The sequence below is a fragment of the Azolla caroliniana genome, unplaced genomic scaffold, assembly GCF_043228905.1.
Source record: "Azolla caroliniana isolate FFs.n. ecotype wild unplaced genomic scaffold, voAzoCaro1.0.p SCAF_10, whole genome shotgun sequence".
In the NCBI taxonomy this organism is placed as follows: Eukaryota; Viridiplantae; Streptophyta; class Polypodiopsida; order Salviniales; family Salviniaceae; genus Azolla; species Azolla caroliniana.
Window position 1 is genome coordinate 8625123 of NW_028230445.1, and position 8350 is coordinate 8633472.

At 41.4% G+C, this 8350-nt stretch overlaps 1 non-coding gene across 1 annotated transcript; it reads left to right on the forward strand.

Moving 5' to 3' along the window:
* Nucleotides 1-7850: 7850 nt before the first annotated feature.
* On the forward strand, nucleotides 7851-7923 carry TRNAF-GAA (transfer RNA phenylalanine (anticodon GAA)). Its single transcript has one exon. It is a non-coding gene; the product is annotated as a tRNA-Phe (tRNA).
* Nucleotides 7924-8350: the final 427 nt, after the last annotated feature.

Below are 8350 nucleotides of genomic sequence, written 5' to 3' on the forward strand. Positions count from 1 at the left end.
GATTGGGTGGAAACGCCAGACAAGGGTATGAAGGTCCTCGATGTGTTTTCGGCATTCGAAAGTCAGTTCGGGAGGTTGTTTGCGAGAGATCCAGTTGTCCTCGCACCAGACAAAGTTATCATGTTCTTACGAGCCGTAGACCTCCGGAACCGGAAGGATCTTGGAGTGCTTCTAGGGGACACGAATACCGAGAGTGGCCTCACCGAAACATGGGAAAGCATGCGGGATATTGTCGCGCGATACACAAAGAAGGGGAAATGGTTTGCCAACGAAGAAAAGAGGGTTTCAGAACCGATTGCGAAACCAAGATCCGGATCGGAAGACCATCAACCGCGGCCTCGGGAAGCTTCGACCGAGAAGGGAATCGACGCAACTACAGTGGAGCAGTTGCTGAAGGAGATGGAGAATCTAAAAATCGTGATGGTGAAGAAGTCGGATGACCATCCCACAAGTTCCAAGTATATGGACCATCGGTGCATATGGTGCGATAGCACCGAACATGATCGAAGGGATTGCGACGAGCACAAGGAAGCGCTACGGCGAGATCTTATCTACTACGAGGGAAATTAGATTCATTCAATCGACTCTCGGAAGCCGCTCCGGCCGAACTTCCGAAAAGGCGGCATGAAGAAAGTCCTAGAGGAGGAAATAGCGGCGAAGAGCAATTACGCGACAACCGCAGGAATACGTGTCAGGGTGTCATCGGGAGCAAAGGTGTCTTTTTGGCCGGAAGTGCTAGAAAACATCGAGAAAACCGACTCCAACGAGATCCGAAGCACCGTGGAAGGCATCGGAAGCTACGGGATGGGAGTGCCCTGTCGATAAGAATAGCGTATACACCCTATGTCAATTGCATGAAGTGTATGTGGATGAAAAACGATGGCGCACGGATGATGCGGCCGGACCATCAAAGACACCGGAAAGCTGGAACTCCGGAGGGAAGGGAAAAAAAAAGGTGATTCCGGCATTCAAGCCCGCCTCGGACATCGAACAACAAACGGACTTGAAAAAGGTGTTCGAAGAGAGAATCCTTGACAGCCGGGTAAATTTTTCGCTTTGGGAACTACTCGGAATAGCAAAAAAAGAGTTCCGTGATCTTCTTGTGGATCTCATTAAAAGAAAAAGACAAACTACGGAGGAAAATGCGCCGATGGTGAATGCAAATACCGTTCTGATGAACGACACCGAAGTGGAAGACGAGATTCTGAATTCCCACTATACAAAGCCACACTGGGTGCGTGCAACTACGGAGACTCCAGTCCGAATCGGCAGCATCAAAGAGCCCGTGCTAGCATTGATTGATCACGGAGATCAATTTGATGTCCAAAGAGTTCTACCGGAAGGGGAACTGGCCTATATACACTAACCATGGATGGAAGATCCGGCCAGCCACTAAAGCAACGGAAGATCTATTTGCGGCTTGTCCGGATGTGATGGTGAAGATCGGGGATGTCGAGATCGACCAAAATTTCCTCGTACAAGAAGAGGTCTCACATTCCGTGATCCTCGGGCAACCCTTTATCATGGCTTCACAGATGGAGACAAAGGTGCTCGATAGCGGTGCGGCTTTTGCACAAATTCGGAGCCAAAACGGAGGGAAATCCGTCCAATTCCTAATGGTGCTGGCAAATCATGAAAGGAACAAGAGAGAGCTCTTGTCCCAAACAAGAATGGATTTTTAGAGCGGATTGTTGCGGACTGGGGAAGTGATAGTCCGAGAAGCCCTGATACCCCACACAGGAAGAAACCTCTTGGAGCAAAACAAGTACAAATCGGTCCGGATGGGGCATCTACGTACACGGTCGTAACTGGAGGAAAGAAGAAAGAATACCGAAAAGTGGAGGATAAGTTATGGTCGGCATCAATAATAAAAGAAGACGAAGAAATCGTGGGAATAGTCAAAGAAGTGTTCTATGGGAGCATGTTACAACGGCTTGAAGAGCTCGCGGAAGATACAAGCCATGGAAACCGGGTAGTCCGAAAGTTCGTAGTCGACCATATTCATGATTGCGAGAAAGTGCTTCGAAAATTAGAAGATGTGCACCTAACACTTTCCGGTGAGAAATCGGCATTCGGGCAAGAAGAAATATTGGTAGTCGGACATCTATGTGGGCCCTATGGCCGAAGACCGTCACCAACCAAGATCGATGCGATTCAAGCTATGAAAGAAGTATGCGAGTCACAATCCGAAGTCCGAAGGTTTCTTGGAGCATGTGCGTTCTATCACATATGGATTCCGCACTATGCACATATTGCGGACCCACTCTATCACTTGTTGCGGAAGGGTAAGAAGTTCGAATGGAAACCGGAGCATACCAAAGCCGTGAAGAAGCTCAAGAAATCACTACGGAGGGCAAAAGCACTAAAGAAGCCGAACTATGACCGATCGATCATAGTAACGGTTGACACAAGCCCAACCGGAATCGGATGGGTCATCAATCAAGCTGACTCGGATGGTTCGCGATATCCGATCCGATTCGGATCAAAGGTTCTAAACAAGAGGCAACGTGGATATGCACAAGTCAAAAGAGAATTATGGGGAGTCGTGTCGGCAATCAAATCGGATCGAGATTATTTGATCGGAGCCCAAGTAGTGATCGAAACGGATTGTCTTCCAATACTCGGGATGATGCGGTGTTGCACGATACCGGATGTGGCTATGCTAAGATGGATTGCATATGTTAAGTCACTTAATCCAGAGGTACGACACATCTCCGGAAAAGACAACTGGTAGCGGATATGCTATCAAGGGCGTGGTTCGGAGATGACATAACCGAATCCGATAATGAAGAAGTTTCCGAAGACTACTTTGCTTCGGAGCACATATGCTGGGTGAACGTAATCCGAGAATTCCGGGAAGAAGAATACGAGGGAGAAAGCTTGCTGATCGGGAAAGTGCTACAAGAAATCGAGGAATCATCGGACAATAAAGAGAAGAGAGCCGAGATCTGAAGTAAGAAGCGGAAAGTTCAAAAGTTCTTCTTGAGAAATGGATTAATATGGAGGGAGCTGAAAAGACCGGATGGCATACCACTTCGGGTAGTCAGGACGAAAGATCAACGAAACCGGATAATATCCGAATTTCACGGATCCGATTGGGCTGGACATCAAGGAACGTGGGCAACTTTTCTGAAAATCAAACAAAAATATTGGTGGAAGAACATGTACAAAGATATAACGGAGTTCACGGAAAGCTACGAGAAGTGTCAAATCTACTCCGGAGTTCGACACCGAGATGAGTTACATCCGACATTATCACTAACAATCAACTTCAAATGGATGGTCGATATTGTAGCCATGCCAACCGGAATCGGACAAAAGAAGTACTTGGTGTTCGCTCGGGAAGATCTCACAAACCAAGTAGAAGGACGGGTGTTACAAAGGAAAATGTGTTCTGCAGTATGCCTATTTCTTTTGGAGGAGGTGTGTTGCAGGTACGGGTGCGTAGGACAAGTGATTGCGGATCGGGGAGAACTCAACTCTGATAAAGCTAAGGAATTCTTCACCAAACATGGAGTTCGGTTAACACTGACAACGGCATACAATCCGGAAGCCAACGGGAAGATTGAACCAGGACATAGTCCGATCGTCAAAGCACTTGCGAAGGCATGCGATGGAAGGGTGAAGGATTGGTCGCAGATGCTTCCGTATGCACTATGGGCGGATCGGACGACGCATAGCTCCGTAACCGGTTACATGCCGGTAGAACTCATGACCGGACAAGCACTAGTGATGCCAACGAAAACCGCGATCGCGACATGGACAGTGCTACCGTGGAAGGAAGAGATGAGCCGGGAAGAACTACTAGCGGTCCGGATACGACAACTAGAGGGAAGACTAGAAGACATAGCGGAAGCAATACGCCGACAACAAGAAGCGCGATTCCGGAATAAAAGCTGGTTCGACACAAAGCACCGACTACGACCGCGGAAATTGAAGAAGGGGATTGGGTGATTGTCTACGACAGTAATTTGGATCATCAACATACAACGATGCGGAAATTCGCGAAAAGCTTGTCCGGGCCATATGAGGTTCGCAAAGTTTTCGACAACGGAACATACCGACTATGCAAGTTGGATGAAATGATGCTACGAGTGCCTGAAGCCGGGAAACGGGTGAAGATTTTCAAGAAGCGGACTGATGAAGAACCCTATGTGATCCTAGACAAGACCGACAAAAAGGAGCAATCGGACGAAGATCGTGGTGATGCGGAAAACAAAGAAAGTGGATTACAACTCATAGTCGACTTAAGGGGAGAATCAGAGGAAGCTTCGGATGAAGGTGAATAGCAAGCATCGGGGACTTCGGCACATACCAGAAGATGTGCGGGTTCGGAGGGGGCGAGTGTTGTAGTGTGAATCACACACTACGTGAAATATGTAAAATACTATATCCGATTTAAAGTACGTATAACAAATAAAATAAAATATTAAAAATATTTATTACGTGCATAAAACAAGATTTAACCCCTGTACGTCCACGTAAACAAACCCCAACCTTACCATTGCACTAACTTATCCTAAGTCTTTTAGATATAGATTTAATACTTATAAGACCTTATTTACGCCTACCTTTATTAAAAGAAAAGTTATGAATTTTTTAGAATGCGTGAATACTTTATTTATAAGAAAAATGTACACCAATAAAAAATGACTTGTGCACATCTACCGAGCATGACAACTATATTTAGGAAATAAAAGCATACTGTAAAAAGGCAACTCATGCACATTTAGTGTGCATAAACACTTTAGAAAGAAAAGCATGAAGCTATGCTTAGCCTCTTCCATCCTTATATAAGGAGGAGAGAATGATGTATGCGGGTGGTTGATTATTTTACAAGGGTTGATTAATATAATATAATCGTGGGATTCACGAATTTGTTAACTATTTTTCTCTCTTAATCTGAGTACTCACTAATACACTATACTCGTGGGATTCACGAGTTTTTCATATCTTTCTTTCTTAAAACCTATTTCATATTCTTCATTGCCTTAGAATATTCTCTTCTCCTAGTCCAAAACCTCAGTAGTTCCCACCCAACTCACGCAAACAATCCGGTGCCGAAAGGCACTACAACGTGTTCGATCCACATTCACCGCAAAAGGTAACAAATATTTTCGAGAGACATATTTGAATACATTATTTGACAAGAAATCTACTAATGAAATGAACATATAAATGTCATGTTAATGTCCACATGTATTGTTCTTTTCGTTGACAATATGGTCATGTTTCATGCTAATTCCATCTTGAGCGCAATGTTTAAGGGGGAATAGATGCGATTAGATATTAAACGTTAATTCAATTAATCAACTACACAACCACAACTAAACGTAAACCTAATCTATACTTGATAGTGAAACATTAATGCACGGTCATTCAAGAATTTTGTTTATTAACTCAAAATAGGTGGAAATATATACACTCCCAAGTTGCAGGGATATATAAGTTGGGAGAACGTGAGATGGAATATATGAACATCATTGTTCAAAACATGTTCATATTGATCTCTACTTGATCGCTCAACTATAATCCACAGTTATTCGAGAATATTGTTTTAGAACCATATAGACAGTATTTAATGGGAAGTTGCGGGGATAGCTCAGTCGAGAGAGCGTCAGACTGAACATCTGAAAGTCATGTGTTCGATCCACGCTCACCTGAAAAGGTAAAAAATATTTTCGAGAGACATATTTAATTACATTATTTGACAAGAAATCTACGAATGAAAGTAAGATATAAACCTCATGTTAATGTCGACATGTGATGTTCTTTTCGTTGACAATATGGTCATGTTTCATGCTAATTCCATCTTGACCGCACTGTTTAAGGGGGAATCCATGGGACTAGATATTAAACATTAATTCAATTAATGAACTACACACCCACAACTAAACGTAATCCTAATCTCTACTTGATAGCAAAACATTAATGCACAGTCATTCGATATTTCAGTTTATTAACTCAAAATAGGTGGAAATATATACACTCGGAGGTTGCAAGGATATATAAGTTGGGAGAACGTGAGATTGAATATTTGAATATCATTGTTCAATACACATTCATGTTGACCTCTAGTTGATCGCTCAACTTTGATCCACAATTATTCGAAAATATGGTTTCTGAACCATTGAGTCGTTACCCTTGATGGGAAGTTGCGGGGATAGCTTAGTTGGCAGATTGTCAGACTGAACATCTGAAGCTCATGTGTTCGATCCACGTTCATCGCAAAATATAACAGACATTTTCAAGAGAAATATTTGAATACATTATTTCACAAGAATTATACGAAGCAAAGTAAGATATAAACCTCATGTTAATGTGGACATGTGTTGTTCTTTTCATTGACAATATGGTTATGTTTCATGCTAATTGCATCTTGAGCCCAATGTTGAAGGGGGAATCAATGCGACTAGATATTAAACGTTAATTCAATTAATCAACTACACAACCACAACTAAACGTAATCGTAATCTATACTTGATAGTGAAACATTAATGCACGGTCATTCAAGAATTTTGTTTATTAACTCAAAATAGGTGGAAATATATACACTCCCAAGTTGTAGGGATATATAAGTTGGGAGAACGTGAGATGGAATATCTGAAAATCATTGTTCAAAACATGTTCATATTGATCTCTACTTGATTGCTCAATTATAATCCGCAGTTATTCGAGAATATTGTTTTAGAACCATATAGACAATATTTAATGGGAAGTTGCGGGGATAACTCAGTTGGGAGAGCGTCAGACTGAAGATCTGAAGGTCACGTGTTCGATCCATGTTCACCGCAAAAAGGTAACAAATATTTTCGAGAGACATATTTGAATACATTATTTGACAAGAAATCTACGAATGAAATGAACATGTAAAGCTCATGTGAATGTCCACATGTGTTGTTCTTTTTGTTGGCAATATGGTCATGTTTCATGCTAATTCCATCTTGAGCGCAATGTTTAAGGGGGAATAAATGTGATTAGATATTAAACATTAATTCAATTAATGAACTACACACCCACAATTAAACGTAATCCTAATCTCTACTTGATAGCGAAACATTAATGCACAATCATTTGATATTTCAGTTTATTAACTCAAAATAGGTGGAAATATATACACTCGGAAGTTGCAAGGATATATAAGTTGGGAGAACATGAGATTGAATATTTGAATATCATTGTTCAATACACGTTCATGTTGACCTCTAATTGATCGCTCAACATTAATCCACAGTTATTCGAGAATATGGTTTCTGAACCATAGAATCATTACTTCATGGGAAGCTGTGGGGATAGCTCAGGTTGGAGAACGTTAGACTGAAGATCTAAAGGTTACGTCTTCGATCCACGTTCACCGCCAAAAATAACAAACATTTTCGAGCGACATATTTGAATACATTATTTGACATGAATTCTACGAATCAAAGTAAGATATAAACCTCATGTTAATGTGGACATGTGTTGTTCTTGTTATTGACAATATGGTTATGTTTCATGCTAATTCCATCTTGAGCCCAATGTTGAAGGGGGAATCAATGCGACTAGATATTAAACGTTAATTCGATTAATCAACTACACAACCACAACTAAACCTAATCCTAATCTCTACTTGATAGTAAAACATTAATGCATAGTCATTCAAGAATTTTGTTTATTAACTCAAAATAGGTGGAAATATATACACTTGGAAGTTGCAAGGATATATAAATTGGGAGAACGTGAGATCGAATATTTGAATATCATTGTTCAATACACGTTCATGTTGACGTCTAGTTGATCGCTCAACTTTAATCCACAGTTATTCGAGAATGTGGTTTCTGAACCATAGAGTCATTATTGGATGGGAAGTTGCGGGGATAGCTTAGTTGGGAGAGCGTTAGACTGAAGATCTGAAGGTCACGTGTTCGATCCATGTTCACCGCAAAAAATAACAAACATTTTCGAGAGACATATTTGAATACTTTATTTGACAAGAAGTCTACGAATGAAATGAACATATTGTGGTGTGCATGTGTTCCTTTGTGCCACCCTTTTAGCACACCCTTTTTAGCCAAGCCAACCCAAATGGGTTCCGTTGTATCAGCTATAAATTGATTAAGAAGTAAGAAGCTAAGTAGACTGGTTTTGATCTGTTATGTGCATTTCACAATATGAACCTCATGTTAATGTCGACATGTGTTGTTCTTTTCGTTGACAGTATGGTCATGTTTTATGCTAATTCCAGCTTGAGTGCAATGTTTAAGGGGGAATCGATGTGACTAGATATTAAACGTTAATTCAATTAATCAACTACACAACCACAACTAAACCTAATCCTAAGCTCTACTTGATAGTGAAACATTAATGCACA